General features: G+C 40.0%; 1 pseudogene; it reads left to right on the top strand.

The window, feature by feature from the left end:
- LOC127672340 (zinc finger protein 431-like) overlaps positions 1-8,585 on the top strand; it is a 59,788-nt pseudogene extending 51,203 nt beyond the window's left edge.
- Positions 8,586-22,202: the final 13,617 nt, after the last annotated feature.

Below are 22,202 nucleotides of genomic sequence, written 5' to 3'. Positions count from 1 at the left end.
AAGAGATCTGCCTGCCTCTGCCTGCAGAGTACTGAGACTAAACACTTGCACCACCACCACCACCAGGCTTAAGAGTTCAGGAGGAAGGCACTTCACTTTTTTAGTGGCATGCTGATCATCATGTTTGGGGAAATTTAAGTTACAGTTATGATGGGAATTAAGTATCTGGGTGGTTTAGATAATGTTCATCTACCTGTAGAAAGGAATGTGAGTTGACATCACTTAATAAGGGCTTTCCCTGTTGTGCTACAACACATGACAGACCCTTCAGCTCCCACAGCATTGATGATGGATGACTGTACTGACAGTAACATGGGCTAAGCTGGGTAGCACATGTGTGTTACTCATTAGGGATTCCATACAGCACCAGTAACCGGTACAGATATCATTTTGATAACTGTCATGGCTGCTGCTTATGCCTGGCGTGGAAGAGATGATGAGAGTTTGTTTGTTAAAACAAATGAGGTAGGGAGTTGAGGTGTTAAACAAGGAGCCTGGCATCTAATCAGTTACCGAGTGCCTAGGGAATGGTTATATGGAAAGCTTAGGCTGGGCCTTATTCAAGTATGCATGCATATATTAAAAATAACAGCAGTGTGTTTAAAATGTTGACAGACCCTAAAATTAAATTTCTTACAGGAAATAGGCCAGTTTTTCCTCTTAACAATGAGAACTAACTTAAAATAAAAATGAGTGAATGTCCCATATGTCTAGAAAATCAAAGATATAATTTTTGACGTTTAGACATACTATGAGTAGCATTTAATTCAAAAACTAAATCCTTAAAGTGTATATATATATATATTATATATATATATATAAATATATATATAATACATATATAATTATATATAATTATATATATAATTATATATAATAGTATATATAATTTTAAGAAACAAATATATATTTGGAAGTGGAATTTTCCTTGCTATCAAATGGAGAAGTGTGACTCCTGAGGCTCAGTCTTAAGGCATCAGGCAGTGATCTTGCTGGGAGTTAAAGTGCTGTTGACTTGTCAGAGGGAGATGAGGCTGTGGGGGAAGCTGATCTGGATGGGTCATCAATGGATGGGTAAGGGGATGGCCTTGGAGCTTGTTTGAGACAGGTGGGACATTTTTCATGCTTGTTAAGGGTTTTGATTGTCTGTTTGGTTTGGTTTGTTCTTTTTTTTTTTTTTTTTTTTTTTTTTTGAGACAGGGTTTCATCATTAGCCCTAGCTGTCCCTAGAGCTTGTTCTGTAGACCAAGCTGGCTACCACCACTGACTGGCTCATCTGGTTCTTTTTAAATGTGGGAGGACATAGACTAACACTGAGAGCCATCCGAGTCCTAAAACCTCATGGCAATTGCTAAGTGCCAAACCTGTTCTTGCTGTCCTACTGTGTAGTTGAAGCAGTAGGGATACGTGAGGGTTTTAGATGGGTGGTGCCTTCAGCAGCCAAGCCTATAGCTCAGTGGTGAAACATCTGGCCCATTTTTTAAACTGTGTTTTCAGTTATCACTGTAAACGTGTAAGGTCGGCCAGTGAGAAAGGAGTCCAAGTCCCATGTCCAGAGGTTGCTGCATTGAAGTTTCTTCCTGTCATTTTTAATGTTGCCTGCAAACTTTGTTCTCAAACTGAAGTCCTCTGAGGAGGATACATGTATTGTGCGGTGTTTATTAACTTGAGTGTTTAAGACAGGATCTTGCTGTGAAGTCTAAGGCCTCTCTAGAACTCACTGTGTCTTCTATGTTGGCTGGAACTCACTGCAGTCTCCTGGTTTACAAGTGCCCAATGATATGTGTGTGGTGGTGGCAGTGTATGCGTGACTCACCTGCTAGACTTCTGCTTTTAAAGAAGATCTGCATAGCCTGGGGATGGATGTGGTATGTTCTGATCTCAGAGTAGAAAATAAATTGATCAGCAAGTACTAACTAATAACAAGGGCATTGTACTGCCATTCTTTAACAAAATTGAGAATTTCTATAAATGCAGTGTATTTGTGAGCTTGGGAAAACTGTTGTTGTGGGTCATATTTACTCTTCTGTTGCATGTGAATTGGGTCCCATAATAATGGAAAGATATTTCTCTTGAATAACTCACTTTCAACTTTCATTGGGGCAGGAACGAAGATTTTGATATTATGAAGAAGAGTACAGGGAAGGCAGATGACAGAAAAGATAGAAGCTGAGTTCACATAGCAAAACACACAAATCTGTTGACCAAATCCTGATAATTACCCTAACCCTGGCATTTCTTCTTTGTGTAATAGGGATGTTATTCATTCAGTAGGTCCATCAAGAATAATGGTGACCACCTTAACCCTAACCCTGAGCCTAACCCTGGTACTTATCCTAAATCTCTAATGCTATCTTAATGTCTTAATTCCCTAAGCTTCTTAATTCTAACAACCTTTGTCCTGATCCTAACCATAACCCTCTAATCCCCTAACTCTAACCCTGGTTACTGTGGGGGATATTTCTTAATTATACTTTTTGAAATGAGAAACTCTTTTGTTAATCATGATCTTTTGAGATGTTCTGATCCACCTTTGATCTAGGCTATAGGTTCTTTTCACAACTTACATATGGAAAGGTTTTATTTTTAATTTGTACTACTTTATTGTACAAAATAAAGGTGATTTGTGTGATTTTTTTTTTTTTTACTTTACAAGTGGCATTAGGAAGTGCTTATTTCTTAAGAATTCCGGTATATAATTAAGACAAGCTGTAATATTCTGCAACATGAAATCAAAAAGTCCTGATTTTTCTAACTTCCCTGGATTCACAGCCTTTATTGAGACATTCTGTTAACTACCCTTTCTATATACATAGAAAGATTAGTTTTCTCTATGACTTGAGATAGGCTTATCTAGAAAATCTGTACTAACATAACTGTCTTTTTTCACTAATTTGTCACTGATGAAATGTTCTGACTGTGATTCCATTATGTTGCTGTCTTTTCTCCTGGGGTTGATCGATATCTGTCATCCGATGAAGGGAGCGTTGCTTTTCCTGATCCCAGCATTTAGCCATAAAAAAAAAAAAAAAAAAAAAAAAAAAACCTCTTGGGTTTTTGTTGTTGTTGTTGTTGTTGTTGTTTGGTTTATTTTATTTTTTATTTATTTTTTAATTTATTTTTATTTTTTAGACAGCATTTCTCTGTGTAGCCCTGCCTTTCCTGAACACACTTTGTAGACCAGGCTGGCATGGAACTCAGAACTTCACCTGCCTCTGCCTTCCAAGTGCTGGGATTACAGCCGTGCACCACCACTGCCAGGCTAAAACTCTAATTAGGAAAAATCCCTTTTTAATGTTAATACCCTGGGCCATGAATTAGGTCATCCTTTCCTGGGTCAAATATGTTCCTCCAATGCACATCAAATAATGGTCTAGGTAAGCTATTCATCTTGATTATGGGGAAAAGACAAGTTCTTTGATGCAAGATCAGGCAAGGTCAGAAGTCAGATCCTGCTAAGCACAGCATCATGGTCAACAGAGGAGAGGAACAGGCAGCTGACCAGCCTGAGCTGGAATGTTGTGACCTCCCCCAGCCCTGGGTGAGTTAGATTCCTCTCGGAATTTTATTTCAAATGCTATTGGAGTACAAAGCACTCCTGAGATTTGGAAAAGGTCCGGCCCTGGATAGGAAACATGCTTTAACCTGAGGAGGAGTAAATCTCACTGGCCAATCAATGCATCCAGACAGACCTGCCAGTCAAAGAATCAGCATCTTCCGGGTGCATTTCTGTGTGTTTACTGTGGCTGTTCAGCTTCAATGGTTCTCTGTGTCCTGCTCTGAGGTCTGCTGTTGGGTGCTGTTAGGGGACCTCAGGGAAGCTCTGAAATCAAGACATGGTGAGTACAGGATATCTGCACACAATGGGGAGGAATGGGAAGAAACAATAGATGCTGGGGTGCTGGGTCCTCAATGGGCTGGATTGGATGCATCAGCCAGATGTGACTTCCTCTGAGGGTTCCAGTGGTGCTTCTTACCTTCTAGTTCAGGCCATGACATCTTAATAACTTCAATATCATGATTGATTGCAATTCTATTAAAAACATCTAGAACAGTTGCTGTCTTGTAGAAGTTTCTGTGACTGCAGCACCTGTGTCCAAACCATTTTGTCTTTTATAATATATATTAAGAAGGCAGGAATAGGCCTGGATAGATGGCTCACAGGTTATATCTCTTGTTACAACTATATGTAATGGGATCTAGTGCCCTCTTCTGGCCTGAAGGAATACAAGCAGGGAGAACATTGTATAAGTAATGAATTAATTGTTTAAAAAAAAGAACACTGATATGAACCTAATAAGTCTGATTTCATACATTACTAGTTTTTGTTTTGTTAATTTGTTATTTTTGTGCTGTAGTTTTTTTATATTTCTTTAACTTGCATGTTTAGTGTTTTGAATATTATGTGGCAAAGTGACTTTTTCCCAATCTGTTTGGTATTTTTGATGCTTGTACATTAACAGGTACCTTCTTTAGTTAAGGAAAGTTTTCATTTGTGATTTTATTGGAAAATTTTTCTAGACATTTATGCTGATTTATCTTCTCCTCCTCCTCTTGGTCCTCCTCCTCCCCCACTTCTTCTCTATCATGTCCTAAGAACCTAAATCTCTCAAGAGATCTGATACAAAAGAGGTGGGTTTTGGGAAAGAAGAGGACCGAGAACGTCTGGATGGTGACTTATTTTCCTGGCTCGTATTCATTATCTTCCTATGCTGGTGTCTATGCATCTGCATTTGTGGTGATTATAGGTCTAGTTATTGGTTTCTCAGTTTGTCTTGTTTATTTGGGAGTTTTATTCTTGTGTTACAGTTTACTGTCTAGATTTTCATAGTGTTGCCTGAGTGTTGCCTCTTTTACTGACCTATTTGTTTTGTTCAATAGAGATTGCTGGTTAATGTTGAAACCCAGGAGAGGAAGTGGGCAGGAAAAGAAAATCTTAGCAATGCACAATGAGATATAGTCAAGAGAGAGTTGAAGCTGCCAACATTTCCAATTTTCACAGCTACAGTCATCATAAGGAGCCTAAGTTGAGGGTGAACTCTCATCAGAATGGCTGATTGCTAAGTCTGTGTGAGATAGTGTTGATTATTGATGTGGGAAAGGTCTTCCACTGAGGGTGAAAATATTAATAAGCAAGTGGATCTGGGCTGGATGAGAGAGCTACCTAAGCATGGAAGACTGCCCAAGCAGGAGAGCACACCAGGATGTATTGTTCGTCCATGCTTTTGCCTTCACTTTGTAGCTTCAGTTTCTACTCAAAATTCCCAACATCATGAACTGTGATCTGAAAAAAACATTCAAAACATCCGTTTATTACCTGAGATGCGTTTCCTCAGAGGACTCCATCACAGAGGTAGAGTAACAAGTTAGAAAAATAAAAACAACCATAAAGGCATTATCAATAAGTGATTTTGCTGCTGTATAGAATCTATGTTGTCTTTTGAAAGAATGTGGAAATTATTAGAAATTGTGATGGCAAAAGTCATCAAAAGACATTCATGGAGCTTAATCAGTTGTTCTCATATTACTTGGGAGATTGGAGTGTTGACAGTATGCAGCCAGAGGAAATTGAAATCATAGCATTTCAGAGGAAAATAGACACTAAATTTTAATGAGAGGTCATTTGTGTGAAATTTTGACAAAAAAATCTTTTCTCCTTTTCTTACACCCCAAAATACTGGGTGAGGTAAAATTTTAAATTATTGGGTTTACTTCTATACTTTCACTCTATTTATATGTATTTGTTCATTTTCCCCACTTATTTATTCATCATTTATTTATTTAATTTAAATTCTACTCTCTCCCATCTCTCTGTTCCACCTTACACTGTCCTTCATCCCTAACTCCTATTATCTCTCCAAGGAGCATGGGGACTACTGGAGTATCCACCAACCATGGCATTTCAAGTCTCTGCATGGTTAGGCATACCTCTCTTACTGAGATCAGAATAGGAAGCCAAGTTAGGGGAACAGTTTTGACTGACAGGCAACAGCATAAAGAACATCTCCTGCTCCAATCATTGGGGGAAGCACATGAAGACAGAATAGCTCACATACTACATATATGGTAGGGACTCAGTCCATCCTGAGCATGCTCTTAAGTTGGAGGCTCGTAAAGTCTGAGAGTCTCCTAGTGTCTAGGTTAGTTGACACTGAGGGTCTTCTTATGGACTTCCCCTTCCTATGGAGGCCCTCAATTCTTTCCCCAAGTCTTCCAAAAGATCCCTTGGGCTCTGTCCTAAGTTAGTCTGTGGGTCTCTGCATCTGTTTCAGTCAAGTGTTGGTTGGAGAATCTCAGAGGACAATTATGCTGAGCTACTCTCTGAAATGCTTCCTTTCCCACTGAGTTAAGTCATGGCAGCCCAGTAAAGGGAACAGATTCCAAAGATAGCTTGAAATTATAGGGAAAGCTGCTTCCGATGTTGAATGACCCTCATGAAGAGTGAATATATTTACAAGTAAGCATATAATTCCTTTCCAGTGTTGTTAATATGATGCTTTGTGTTGTACACGTATATGGGATATTTAGGATGCAGTGACTTTAGATGATGTGCATGTTAACACCACGGGGGAAGAGCAGAATTTGCTGGATCCTTCCCAGAAGAATCTCTGCAATGATGTGATGTTGGAAAGCAACCTGAGCATCAAAACTGTAGGTAAGACTCATTTTTTTCTAATGGAAACAAATGTTTTTTGGTTGTTGATGATCTTCTATTATATTGATTGTGAATAATGAAGACTGAGCTGAATAACTCAGTTTCACTGAATTTTCACTGTAAATTTTATACTACAGTGAAAATTCACAGTACCTTGAATTTTGCCTAATTTTCAATAGCATATCATTAATTTTCTGGTACTGTGTTTTAGGTCATTATCAGGAAGACCATCATCTTGAAGGAAATTGTCAAAGTAGTAGAAAACATGAAAGGTAATTTTCATATGCAAGCTGATACAAATTTGCCTTTGAGGGAATTTTAATATCTTTTGGAATCTCCAATGAAAAGCAAAAGTGTAAAATAACAGTTCTTCAAGTGTAGCTATGATTATAATATTGTTACAAAACTATGTAACTCAAGATCTGATATCTTATTAGTATATCCATCTGATATAAAGCTCCTTAAAGCTATGCTGGGCACCTGCAAATCTGTACAGTCTCATAGTACTTATAAATTGTACATTGAATATTGATAAATTCATATCCAAAGCATTCTAATAAGCAAATAGTCTATAGCAAAATTGGTGATACTCATATTCTTGTAGCAATGTTCTTAAGTTTGATGAGAGGACATTTTATAAGAAGCAAGAATGTTGTTGTGGAGAAACATTAGTCTATATTGCACATGCTATAAGAAAAAATTGAAACAGTGTGAATGCAATTTGTAAACCTTTCATTTTGTCATCCATTTTTATTAGGTATATATGTGTCACAAGGGATAAAAACCATGTGACCATAGGGATATTGAAAGAATCAACATAAAGTTTTTTGCGCTAAAACAATGAGAAGATATCTAGAATTCTGCCTTTGATAGACATTAGGGATATGATAGACATTTGCAGTTAATTGTTTTTCTAGTTTCATGGGGAATATCCCTAAACTAATAGTGTAAAAACGTATTATGGTTACTAGAAATTTGGAAATTTTTCTGTGTGTCTTGGTTCACAGTCAAATGTGGTGTAATTCACACTACAGGGAAAATATATGAATGCAAACAGTGTTATAAATATCAGAGTTTTTCAAACTTTCTTCAGATAACTGAAATACATCACATATAAATCCATATAAAAAGAGGATATTATAAATATGAGCTCTGTAATAATCATCACAGGTGTCTTGAACAACTCTTGATGAATATACAAAGGGCTGAAACCTTAAGATCTGATGCTTTTTTACCATTAGACCAAATTGTAAGCAAAATTCATATTGATCACATGATTGGTCAGAGTAATGAATGTGGTAAATATTTGACATATGCTAATTATCATTGCAGGAATGAAAGAAGTCATAGTAGAGGGAAAACCTATGAGTGCAATCAATGTGGTAAAGCCTTTGCAGCACCCAGTCATCTCCAATGCCATAAAAGAACACATACTGGAGAAAAACCTTATGAATGTAATCAATGTGGTAAAGCCTTTGCAAGACGCTATCATCTCCAAAGACATGAAATGACACATACTGGAGAGAAACCTTTTGAATGTAACCAATGTGGTAAAGCCTTTGCACAGCAGAGTACTTTCCAATGTCATAAAAGAACACATACTGGAGAGAAACCTTATGAATGTAATCAATGTGGTAAAGCCTTTTCATGTCACAGTAGTCTCCAATGTCATAAAAGAACACATACTGGAGAGAAACCTTATCAATGTAATCAATGTGGTAAAGCCTTTGTAAAACCTAGTTTTCTCCAATATCATGAAAGAACACATACCGGTGAGAAACCATTTGAATGTAATCAATGTCATAAAGCCTTTGCAAAACCCAGTCATTTAAAAATACATAAAAGGATACATACTGGGGAGAAACCTTATGAATGTAATCAGTGTGACAAAACCTTTTCATGTCACAGTAGTCTCCATTATCATAAAAGAACACATACTGGAAAGAAACTGTATGAATGTAATCAATGTGGTAAAGCCTATTCACAAAGGAGAAGTCTCCAAAAACATAAAAGAACACATGCTGGAGAGAATTCTAATGAATATAATCATGATTTAAATGGAAGGTAAGAGGCCATTGGGTTAGGAATATGAAAGAGCTGGGTGCTTACGATTATTTCAGCTCTGGAGATTGGCCTGTTGATGCTTTGTCAAAGAATGTTCATGACTTTTACCCTTGTTTGAAGAGTCTCCTTGTGGTTTGGGTAAAGAGGTTTATATTAATTGCATTAACAAAGGAAATCTCAAAAATCCCCACATAGAATTTGGCCTGACAGTTTGGATCAAGTATAGTATACCTCAAAAGAAAAACTACAAAATAAAGATTTCAAAGTACAAAGTGTCACCAGGCAGTCGAATGAACTAAATCCTGGGATCAATGACATTAAATGAATGTGTAAGTTAGGACAAGATTACTTCCAGCTAAACATAAGGATGTGCAATTGTATGAAAGAGACCTGTATCATGTTAGGAATTATTATTACCTGATTGTCGTTTTCATGTTGATATACAAAGATACAAGTATGTGTCAAACTGACAAGAGAAGAATTTTGAATACTATTCTGTATTTTCAATTTTAGATCTAAAAGGAAAAGCTTAGTTCCAGTATGATGTTGCATTCTTTTTATCCCAGAGTACAAGAGACAGAGCCCTTCAGATCTATGAGATCAAGGTTAATCTAATGAGCAATTTCCAGGACCACCAATCTTAGGCAATGAAGTTTTTTAAAACGAAAAATGGGTGATAATGTACTGGAAAGGGACAGGTTTCAGCCACATCAAACATGAAAACTCAGCAACTTTGTCCATGTGGCTCTGCCTACATAGGTAAGAATAGAACGAAGTATTGAGATAATTGATGCTTGCTAGATATAGATAAGAAATTAGAGGGGATGAAGAAGAAATCATCACTGAGGTGAAATTCTGAGTGACAAAGAAGATGAGTTATACATATCACTAATATTGGACTTAGTGATGCAGGTGGAATTGGTAATGTCTAAGAATAACCCAGGTGGTACTGATTTTGAATGCATGAAGTTGTCATGCAGAGCAGCTGAATCTTGGCGTCATTGATTGAGCATTAGGGAGGGTATGGGTCAAGCCTAGTTGCAGCAGACTGACCCAGTATACTAAAAATGCATGCACCATTGGATAAACAGCAAGAAAGTAGCACTAGAGTGCAGTCAACCAGACCTTAAAGTGATACAGAGGACAGAACTGGAAAAGTGACCCAATCGCTTTGAAGGAGCAGTGAAGATCATGTGTGGATCCCGGGCATTGAAGCAAGAAGCTGCGATATTGAAGTTACCATGGAGACCCCAATATCTTGATATGTTAGAACTGTATGATACCTGCTCAGGAATAGAATAAAACCAGTCAAAGAGAATGAACTGTGCTTCAGTGGAAAGGAGTTGGAGATCTGAAGAACATTGTGACATCAGACATAGAGATGCAGTTTGGAGATTGCTCAGCTGGCTTTGATCTTCTCTAGGTCCAGTATTTCCTCATGATTACATTAAAGAATTATGACGTACACCATCAGAATTTCAAGGTATATGTTGTGCTTTTTGTTTACAAAAATATAGGGTATTACTGTTACATGATAGGATTAATTTCAGAAGAGTCTTTGACCTTTGGACTTTTAACATTTTTGATGATGCGTTTTGAAGTTGGAGCTCATGAATTCTGCATTATGCTATGTATAAGCATGATCCCTATACACTCATGTGTTTGAACAATCATATGAGGGCCAGGCAGTGGAATGTAGAAATTTAAATATGCCACGTTAAGTATTTGGCATTGAGGTGATGTGTCCTTGTTGGAAGAAGAGCATCACTGTCGGGTTGGCTTTGAAAGTACTACCAGTGCTGAAGATACCCCCCCCCATTAGTTGCCTGGAAGACCGTCTCTTCCTAGCTGCCTTTGGATAAAGATGCAGAACTCTCAGAAACTTCTCCAGCATCATGTCTGCCTCCATGCCTGCAATTCTTCCTGCTATGATGAAAGTGGACTAAACCTCTGAAACTGTAATCCATCCCCAAGTAAATGCTTGCTTTACAGGAATTGCCTTGCTCATGTTGACATTTCATAGCAATGGAAATGATAAGAGAGAAACACTGTGCATATGTTTAATGCGGTCAAACCTTTGCAGAAGTCGTCATTTTCATGAGAGTGTATGCTAGAGAGAAACCCCATGAATGTGTTCAGTGTAATGAAGCCTTTGTACACCTCTATAGTCTTCCTCATTATGAAACTATACATACTGGAGAGAAATTCTATGAATGTAAGCAATTTGGTAAAGCTATTATGTTATGGGATCCACTGAGTTCCAACACATTCAAACTCCAGGAAAATGCAAATAATGAGAATTTTTTTAAAACTCAAATCATTACTGTTTAACAATACTAGAAAAATATATCCTGCCCCCACGCTGAGACAAAATCTGAAAGAGATTTAAACCTGAAAACCCCAAATAGCCATTCTAAGTTATAGCTACATTTCCCGCCAATCAGGATTTTCTTTAGTTGTTACTTTATGTGAAATGATACAGAATGGAGTTTTTATGGTTTAGTCTATCACAACCAAAGGGTCTTTTGAAGTTAGGAACAGGCATTTTTTTTTGAAGAATAAGACATGAATAACAGAAATAATGGATAGTAACAGTCATTATATTTTGGGGAACAAAACATGAATAATGAAACCTTTCTAGATATTGTTAAATATGCAGGTGCCCTAAGACCTGGGATTTCAACTTAGTTTCAACTCATAATTAAATAGAGGTCGGCAGCAAAAAGACAGTCCTTGGAGTATGTTTCTTTTGCTTGTTCCCAACATTTGTGTATAAATGTTATCTTTGAACATATAACAGAACACATACTGAAAAGAAATCTTATAAATATAATCAATGTGATATAATATTTTCAGAACAGTTATCACTTAATACATAAAAGAACATAACCTGAAGAGAAATGCAATTTGTTAAAGAAAGACTTTCCATGTAGCAATAGTCTTAGACACCATAAGAAAATGTCATAATTCAGAGAATACTCATAGCATAGCCCGTGTGTCAAAGTTTTGTTCTTTCTAGTATTTTTATACAAGAGTAATCTTTTTAGCATGTAATTAATGTATTAAAGCCTTTGCATATCACAGTAGTTTTTGACAACCTACAAGATTACAAAAAGTAATCTGTGACTGAAAAGATTTTGGTAAGTTCTTTGCCAACACACCTTTATTGAGTTATTCAAAGTTATTTATTATGTAGAAAAAATGTGGCAAGTGTCGACAATCAATTCAAATTTTTTGATATCTCTATTATATTTGAACTTCAAACTCATTTTTATCTACAATGGTCACTAATTTTTATGATTTTTTTTATATGTATCCAACAAATTTGCTGACTGTTAATCAGCTTCAAAAATTTAATCATAGTGTTGAATATTGTCAGAGCATTTTACATAATCTCATGATGTTAATTTGTTTTTCTTACACTTTAATACCATTATGTTGAACCACTACCGTGTTTCTTGAATGATACCTTCCTCTTTGATCATGGTGGGTGATCTTTTGATTTGTTTTGTATTTTATTTTATTTGTTTGGTTTATTAAGTATTTTTGTATCTGTGCTTCTTTAGAAAAATTGTTCTGTAATTCTCTTATATTGCTCAGTCATTCCTGACTGGATATAATGAGACATGGGTTCAGAAAATAAAGTAGCTGATGTTTCTTTTGTTTCTCTATTATTGAATACACTGAGGAGTATTATTGTTAAATCCTCTTTGAAAGTCTGGGAGGACTACCCTAAAACTCATTGCCTTGGGCTAATATTGGTGGCATACTTGTAATAAATTCTGTTTTCCTAGGTGTTTATGTCTGTTTTAAATTGATTTCCTTAGTTTCATTAATTTTGGTAAGTGGAATTTGTTGAGGAAATCATCCATTTCTTTTAGAATTTTCAATTTGTTAGAGTACACCCTATTTAAAACTGTCTTTACCATTCTCTGGATTTCTTCATTGCCTGTTAGTTTGTCACCATTTTCATTTTAGATTTCATTAATTTGGATATTCTCTATGTTTTAATAAGGGTACATCTTGTCTAATAAAAGATTCAAAAGACCAATTCCATTTTTATTAGCTTTTCTTATTCTTCTATTTCTATTTTATTAATTTCAGCCCCAGCATACCTCTGTCAACCATGAATGAGATTGTTGCCATGGTGAACCCCGTTATCCCTGCATCTCTCTGAGCATTCATATGGAGGTCCATCCGGTGAGGTCAGGGCCCGGCAGCAGGGCAGCTGAGAAGTTATCCTGGGGCCATTCAAGAAGAGAGCCTGGCAATGAGTCATTCTTACATCATCTTTAACCAATAGGTCCATTGGTCATCCATTATTGATCAATAAACATAAATGAACACAAATCAATCAGAAACCAATGTTCCATCGATCAGTATTCAGTCAGGAACTGATCAATCGTCTCCCATGAGCCTCATTGTCCAGCAGATGATCAGTCACTTGATTGGTGATTGATAACAGACTGTCAGTCAATGACCAACCAGTCATAGGCTGCCAATCAATCAATCGATAATCAATATATAGTAACTGACTGATTGATAATCTATGATCAGTATTCAATACATGATTAATCGATCAATAATTAATCAAAAATAAATATAATTAAACAACTGACAATTAATCAATTACTTTGGTCTTTGCTGGTCAAAACTGATTATTGATTATTGATTGGTTGTGAACTACGGTTTTGTGACTGACTATTGATTGATTGATTGATTGATGACACCTTGGCCATTGGCTAATGCCAGGACCCCTGGTCTGACAATTCATTCCCCAGGTCTACAAAAGTCAGCTGAAGTTGGCAGAGTAAGGCGATTTTTTGTAGTGGAAGTTTAAATACTCTGAATTTTTCAAGGCATCTAAGAAATCCTGCATCTTTGTTTTTGGTTTTATTGTTTGTTTGTTTTGTTTCTGTTGCTACTGGTAAATCATTTATAAACTGATGAAGTGAGTCTATCTGTAGGTTTTAGCAAAACAGAATGTTGAACTTTATCAACAAAAGCTAGTAGGTTTCCATTTTACTTTTAGGGTAACCCTGGTCTTGTAGTGGGGTCACTTTTGATTCTTCGTGTTCCCTTATTTCATTTATTGATGCTGTCCTTTTTAGGCATCAACTTATGGTCTTCTGACTTGGCCTTGGCTGCCAACAAGGTCTTTTCTAGGTCTCCAGTCTGTTGCTTCTGTCCTCCCCTCTGCTTCTCCTCTGCAGATCATCTTCCAGTAAATACTCTCTTTGCCACTATCCTTAAATCTCATAGCCAACTCTTTCCTAACTGTGCCACCCTCTGGAGCTTTTTCTTCATAGCTGGTGGTCCCTGGTTGACAAAAGCTCAAGCAACTGCTACCTTTGCTTCTGGTGATTCTGGTTCCATGGCTGTGTATTGTCAAAAATGTCTCCATGACCCTGTCTCAAAAAGCTGTAGGACTTTTATTTTCTCTCTGCCTTACTCTAGCCTAATTTTTGAACCATCTTGTGGCCACCTCCAGACCTGTCAGCAGAGATGCGCAGTGGGCAAAAGGCCTCCTCATACCTTCAATGGTGTTGCAATCCCAGTCTGGGTGAATTAGGTTAAAGCAAGGATATTGAGGCTAGTAATCAGCTCATATACCAAACCCAGACACTATTATGGATACCAACAAGTGCTTGATGACAGAAGCCTGATACAGATCTCTCCTGAGAGACTCTGCGTGGACCTGACAAACACAGAGGTTTGGTTCTCAGCCAGCCATTGAACTGACCACAGGGTCTCAAGGGAGGAGCTAGAGAAAGGATCCAAAGAACTGAAGGGGTTTGCAGTCCAATAGGAGGAACAACAATATGAACCACCCAGTATCCCCAGAGCTCCAAGGGACTAAGCCACTAACCAAAGAGTACACATGGAGGGACCCATGGCTCCAGCCACATGGGCAGCAGAGGATGTTCTGGTCAGACATCCATGAGAGGAGAGTCCCTTGGACCAGTGAAGGCTCATTGCCCCAGGGTAGGGAAATACCAGGTCAGGGAAGAAGGAGTGGGTGATTTAGTGAGCACGGGGAGGGGAATGGTATAGAGGGTTTTCAGAGGGAAAACTAGGAAATGGGATAAAAATTAATTTCTTAAAAAAACAAACAAACACATTACCTCTCATAGTGGCCTTGAATGGGTAAAGGTTAATTCACAAGTATTTTAATTACTGCTGTTGTTTTAATACAATACTCTGTCAGGAGAACAGGTTTAATCCAGCTCACAGTTCACAGTAAAGTCCCTCATGGTGGGTAATGCCACTCTGAAGTTTGAAGCAGATGCTCACTCACATCAGGTGTATAAATAATCAGGACTACAAGAGCAATGAATGCCTGCTGCTGCTCAGCCCCTTTCCACACACTGCCTGGGATCCTAGCCAGGGAATGATGCTGCCCACAGTGGGTGGGTCTTCCCACACCAGTTAAGAAAAACAAGGCTGTCTATTATAGCCACGCCCTGAGGCATGTCCCCTTTGTTAGGATTCTGTCTAAGGTCCACCCACAGTTACCTGGCAACAGCCAGTTATGCCCCTCCCCATCAATACCTGGCAACAGCCTGGTAGGTCTGGTGCACTATAAAAGGGACTGCTTGCCCCTCCTCCCTCTCTTATTCTCTCACCCTCAGCTTCTTTCTTGCCCCTTTCTGGAATCCCCTCCCTTCCTCTCCCCCCTCTCCACATGGTCATGGCCAATCCCTGCTTCTCTACTCTCTCCCTCTCTCTGCATTTCTCTGCCTCAACTACACTCTTAACTCCCCTCTCATGCCCTGAATAAATTCTATTCTTTAGTATAACTTGTCTTGTGTCTGGTAACCTCAGGAGGAAGGGATACCTTGGCATGGGCCTGCAGAAGCACTCCAGTCCCTCACACCACCTTTACAACATATTCTCTCGTTTCTTTCTCTTTTATGATCACAACAACCCTGACTACTCTAGATCTTATCAAGTAGACAATTGAGATTAACCATCATGGTGGCTGTGATGCTCGGTCTATTTATCCTGATATAGCTGTCTCCTGAGAGTCTGCCAGAGCCTGGAAAACACAGAAGTAGATGCTCTCAGCTAACCATTGAACTGTGCACAGGGTCTCCATTGGAGGAGCTAAAGGAAGGACCCAAGGAACTGAAGGGTTTTGCAGTCCCATAGGAGAAAAAAAGATATGAACCAACCAGTAACCCCCAGAGCTCCCAGGGACTAAACCAACCAAAGAGCACACATTTAGGAAACCATGGCTCCAGACACATGGGTAGCAGAGGATGGCTTGGCCAGACATCCATGAGAGGAGAGGCCTTTAGACCCGAGAAAGCTCATTGCCCCAGGTTAGGGGAATACCAGGTCAGGGAAGCAGGAGTGGGTGGGTTAGTGAGGACAGCAAGGGGGGATGGGATAGAGGGTTTTCAGAGGGGAAATGAGGAAAGGGGATAGCATTTGCAATGTAAATAAAGAAAATATCTAATAAAAATTAATTTATTTAAAAAAGAAACACAATATTACCTCTCATTGACCTTGACTGGCTAAAGGTCAATTCACAAGTATCTTAATTAGTGCTGTTGCTTTGATAAAAGACTCTGTCAGAAGAACAGGTTTATTCCGGCTTTCAGTTCACAGTAAAATCCCTAATGGTGGGGAATGCCACTCTGAAGTGTGAAACAGCTGCTCACTCACTTCAGGTGTGTAAATAATCAGGACTCCAAGAGCAATGAATGTCTGCTGCTGCTCAGACCCTTCCCACACACTGCCCGGGCTTCTAGACAGGGAATGGTGCTGCCCAGAGTGGGTGGGTCTCCCACACCAGTTAAGATAACCAAGGCAGTTCCTTATAACCACACCTGAGACCCCTCCCCCTGGTTAGCATTTTGTCTAAGCTCCACCCCACAGTTACCTGGAAACAGCCAAGTATGCCGCTCCCCACCATTTCCTGGCAACAGCCAGGTAGGTCTGGTGCACTATAAAAGGGGCTGCTTGTCCCTCCTCCCTCTCTTATTCTCTCACTCTCAGCTTCTCTCTTGCCCCTTCTTGGGCTCTCCTCTCTGCCTCTCTCCACATGGTCATGGCCAACCCCTGCTTCTCTACTCTCTCCCTCTGTCTGCCTTTCTCTGCCTCTACTACCCTCTTAGTTCCCCTCTCCATGCCCTGAATAAACTCTAATCTGTACTATACCATCTTCTGTCTCAGGAGGAAGGAATACCTTGGCATGGTCCCACTGAGGCACGCCCTTTCCCCCACACCGCCTTTAGAACATATTATCTCATCTTTCTCTTCTTATGATCACAACACCCCTGGCCACTCTAGATCTTATCAAGTAGACAATTGAGGTTGAACATCATGGTGGCTTTGAAGCTCGGTCTCTTTATCTAGACACTGGGGTCCTCTGTCTTGCCTTTAAAGAGTATATGAAATCATTTTCTCAGAAAGTAATAGATTTTATATTTAAATATATTTCATATTTTATATTTCTAAATCTATTTATTGGAATTTGTGCATGTATGAGCTTCCCCCCCCCCCAGACCTTAAATGTATTGTGCGACTGTTCCTGACAAAATAGACATTCAAAAGTTAAGGGGCTTGGTGGGCACAAACCAGGGCTAGAGACTCTTACATATTCTGCTCCTTACTTCCCTCTTATTTCCGTCCTTACCAGGGGTAGTGTTTTTCTTCATTACTGTAATTAATATGGCTTCCCAGTGGCCTCGATCCACATAGATCAATGCTCTTTGTAAGCTTTACCTCATTTTCTCCCCTTGGTCTGGGGGGGGGGGGACAAATTGCTAGTTAGCCTAGGATGACCACTCCCAATCCACAGATGAGAACAAGGACGAGGACTCACAAACTGACTCGTGTGTGGAGGGAGCACTTGGTGGCAGTCTTCTAGGGAAGCGTGGCTCCCTAATAACTGTGTTGGTGACTTGTATTTCCCAGATGGCATTTTCACTGTGAGCTAAAATGGCCTCAGCCTCCATTCTTTCCCCTAAAGTGACTCCCACTGTTGACTTTGTCACATCTCTGCATAGGGTTGTCAGTGTTGTGTTTTGTAAAAGGAAATCAAGAATGTGCTTGGTGGAGGTGCAGTATGGTGTGGGGGAAGGTATTGCCTCTGCAGACCATGCTGAGGCACCACTTCCCACTGAAGTACAAGCCATAGGATGGTATAGTATAGAATAGTGTTAATTTAGGGCATGGGTAGGGGAGTTGAGGATGTAGAGACAGAGAAAGGCAGAGAGAGAGAGAGGGAGGGAGGGGGAGAGAGGGAGAGAGAGAAGAGTAGGAGGAGGTGAAGGAAGAGGGAGGCTGGTGATAGGGGGAGGTGAATGGGGAGAGAAGGGGGAAGGGAGTAGAGAGAGAGGGGGAAGAGGGTAAGGGAGCAAGAGCAGGAGAAGAGAAGAAAGTGTGGAGGGGGCAAGCAGCTCCATTTTTAGAGTGAGTTGCCATACCAGGCTGTTGCTAGGTCAATGTGGGGTAGAACCTAGACAAAATGCCAACAGACAGGACTTCAGGGCCTCTTAGAACTGAAGAAGGGCACCCTGGGGCCTGGCTGTGTGGCAGCCAATGCAGAGTCTACACACTACATTGTACTGAGTCTTCCTTGCTGAAAACTTGTGGCCCACACTTTCTTACCTTCGTGTGAATCACCTGCTTATTCCTTGATGGTGTCTGAACTAGTTATATCATGACCAATGACCCTGCTCTGTCCACACCTCTATCACTGAGCTGAAAGAATTTCCTGGAGGGAATTGCCTCAGTGGTTTGAAACTGTGTATGAAGTATCCTTGAGAACTGCATCTGAAAGCAGATTCAGGGACATGAATCCCCGAAATCAAAATGTCTGGAAAACATAATTCCTGTCTACCAGTACGGCCTTTTTAAATATTGTTTAAATGGGAATCTTAGGTGAACACTTTAGTTCCTGGTTCATAGTCAATGCTCAAAAATATTTGTTAGGAATATAGAGGTTACTTTTTTGTTTTGTTTTGTTTTATTTTATTTTATATTATTTTATTTTATTTATTAGATACAGAATCTATGTGGCTCTGGCTATCCTGGAAGTCATTATATAGAACATAGATCTATCTTCCTCTGTCTCAAGATTGCAGAGATTAAAGGCAAGTGCCACCAAGCATAACTGTAGAGGTTCATTATACACTCAAGCCTTTCTATCCAGAGCTCAGTTCTTAATTTTAAAAGCTCAGCAGGACCAATCCCTGGCCTGTCTTTTCTTGTTCCATAACAACCCATCCATTCCTAGACTGTGCTGAAGGTCTCCTATGTCCCAGGAGTTGCATCGGAACTGGTTGTATTTCAATCATGCTGTATCCATGATGGCAGCTTGGACTGGTCTCCCGCCACTCTAAGCTCTGCTAGGACTTCTCAACACGTGTGTGTGGTGTTGGAGGTGTTGGCGATAGCCTTGGGGCACAGTCTCAGCAAAGTAGCACTTGACTGTGAGCCGTCCAACTGATCATGCCGGAGCCGTGAGTTCTGGAATGCATTCTATTCTCACCTTGGAGCAGACCAGGCAGTGTTGCTGATTGAACTGTGCTTTAAGGTCAGTCAATGGTCAAGCCCCTTCTGCAGGAGGGGAACATGGTCACAATGTAAGGAGTAAGTCCCATTCTGTGCATGTATGTGTGTATATTGTGCATGCAAACAGGCTTTAACTCAAAGAATTATGTCAACAGAGTCTTGTTCTGGGACTTCACACTCAGGAGATGTGGGAATCTTGAGGCCTCTTTGCTGAAAAATATTCATCAAGAGCTCATCTTGCACCTGTGTTTACATCGGGGTGTGTACAGAAAGCAGATGCTGTGAGAAGATTTGTTGAGGAGGGTTTTTTCCTCTATGAGGCTGTTTAGAAAGTTATGTGGTCCAGGGCCACACAGGATGGAACAGTAACTCGTGGCTCAGGGGCAGCCACGATGTTACCAGATCCAGCCCTCACAACACAATCATCATGGCATGCTCTCATGGCATACTGTGGGAAGCCCAGCTGAAGGGACCTTTAGCTATGGAACTTACCTGCTCATGTGTGTGTGTGTGTGTGTGTGTGTGTGCAGGTGTGTGTGTTTGCTGGGAAGAAATCAGAAGAAACACCACCTTCCTTAGCTGACTTTCCTTTTATCTCTCATTCTCAGGACCCCTCATGGATCAAACTCACCAGAAGCCTGGAAGCAGTGTGCATGCAGTGCAGTTTTGTGCGTCTGTTATATGGGACAGATGGCAAAAAGGAAAGAAACTGGAGCAGGTTTGGGTGCCAGGGGGATGGTGAATTCAAGATATAAAGATCAACGTTAAATTGCACACTGCGCAACAACACAGATTTTGTGGGGACCAAAGCTCATACAGTGTTTTAGAATCTGCCTTAAGAAACAACACAGTCCAGGAGTGGTGGCTCATGCTTTTAACTCAGCTGTTGGGAGTCTGAGGCAGGTGGATTTCTGTGAGTTTCAGGACAGCCTGCTCTAGATAGTGAGTTCTAGGACAGCCAGAGTTCCATAGTGAGACCCAGTCTTAAAAAACGGAAACAAACAAGCCAACAAAAAAATCAAATTGGTCAGACCATAGCAATAACAAGAACATCACTGAACCCGAGACCTTTCCCAGGGCTTCCAAAGCTATAGATCCAAAGTGTGGTTTGAAGCCCGTGCTTCCAGCCTTTAGGATGGAGATGGTGACACAGAGCAAACTGATGTTATACAACAGCAGCTTAAATACTGTGGTGGGTTAAGTAAACACTGAACATGCTTTGGATATTTGAAATGAGTCTCTTTGTCTTCCTGTTTCAAGCAACAATAGCAAGCTTCTTTCAATCAAGCAACAGTGAATACTGGGTATTTTTATTTCCTTTCCTTTCATTCTTTTTTTCTTTTTTTGGTTTTTTGAGACAGGGTTTCTCTGTGTAGCCCTAGCTGTCCTGAATCTCACTCTGTAGACCAGGCTAGTCTCAAACTCAGAAATCTGCCTGCATCTGCCTCCCAAGTGCTGGGATTAAAGGCATGTTCCACCACTTCCCAGGGCCACAGTAGCTGGTAAAACAGCAAGCCGGTTGCAAACCACATTTCCCAGAAGCCCTCGGGTTCTGAGGAACATGCCTGCATCTCCCCCCACCCCACTTAGAGGTTCAAATACTACAATTCCCAGCATGGATCACTATAAGGACCACAACTCCCTGCATGCCAGGTCACAGTGACAGGGACATGTGGCCTTCCTTTCTCCCAGCTTCCTGTTTTGCTTGCAGCCATTGGGAAGGTTTTGTCCTAAGGGATGTGACGCTGTGGGCAAGTTGTGAGTGTAGGGAAGCTGTAGGAAGTTCATCCTGTGCAGTAGACGGCGTCCAGTGCAGATAGCCTTAGGTGTAAAATTGTGCCACAGTCTTTGAGAGGTGTGTGTGTGTGTGTGTGTGTGTGTGTGTGTGTGTGTGACTGCATGCATGCATGCATGTGGGTATGTGCGTTTGTGTGCATGCGTCCATTCATGTGTGTGTGTGTGTGTGTGTATTTGTGTGTGTGTTTGTATGAGTGCATGCGTGTGTGTTTGTGTGTGTGTGTGTTTGTGTGTGTGTATGTGTGCATGTGTGTGTATGTGTGCATGTGCATTTGTGTGTTTGTTGGGGGGGGGATAAGGTAGTCCTGATCCGCTTACCTGTTTTGTTTTGTTTTTTTTTCTATTGTCTTACCTTGGTGGTTCACTGTTCTTTATTTCTGTGTGTATTTTTCCTTTCTGTCGCCCTCATTGCTTTGGGAAAAATTTTGAAACACAGTTTTGCCATTGGGAAGGCGGTGGTGAAACTTAGCAGATCGTTGAAGAGATTCGTTGCTTCCTTTAAAACAAAAAAGAAATGCAAAACAATACTAGAATTGAATCTGAATTTCAAAACAGTGAAAAATGTATATCAGGACTTCATCATCATCATTATTTTTATTTTGCATTTTCTAGACAGTTTTTTCTGTGTAGCACTGGCTGTTCTGGAACTTATTCTGTAGACCAGGCTGGCCTTAAACTCAGAAATCTGCATCCCAAGTTCTGGGATTAAAGGTGTTTACCACCACTGCTTGGATGCCCAGGCTCTTTTTAAATATGGGAGGACTTAGATTATCTGTGAACTCCACCCGAGACCACATGGCAACTGCTAAGTGCAAACCCTGCCCTTGCTGTCCAACTGTGTAGTTGAAGCAGTAGAGATACAAGACTGGTTTAGAAGGTTGGTATCTTGAGCAGTCAAGCCTTTAGCTCAGTGGGGAAAATTTTGGCCCATTTTTTTTTTTTACTATACTTGTAGTTATCACTATGAAGTTGTCTGGTCTGCCAGTGTTATTAAATATTCCTTCGGAGAAAGGAGTTCAAGCTCTGTGTCCACAGGTTGCTGCAGTAAAGTAACTTGCTGTAATTTCTAAATGTTGCCTGCAATGTTTGTTCTCAAACTGAAGTGCTTTGAGTTTATGCATGTAGTGTGTGATGTTTATTAACTTGAGTGTTTTAAGAC

Source organism: Apodemus sylvaticus, chromosome 22 (assembly GCF_947179515.1).
Source record: "Apodemus sylvaticus chromosome 22, mApoSyl1.1, whole genome shotgun sequence".
In the NCBI taxonomy this organism is placed as follows: domain Eukaryota; kingdom Metazoa; phylum Chordata; class Mammalia; order Rodentia; family Muridae; genus Apodemus; species Apodemus sylvaticus.
Note: the sequence above shows the minus strand (reverse complement) of the source record. Positions and strands in the feature narration are given on the sequence as shown.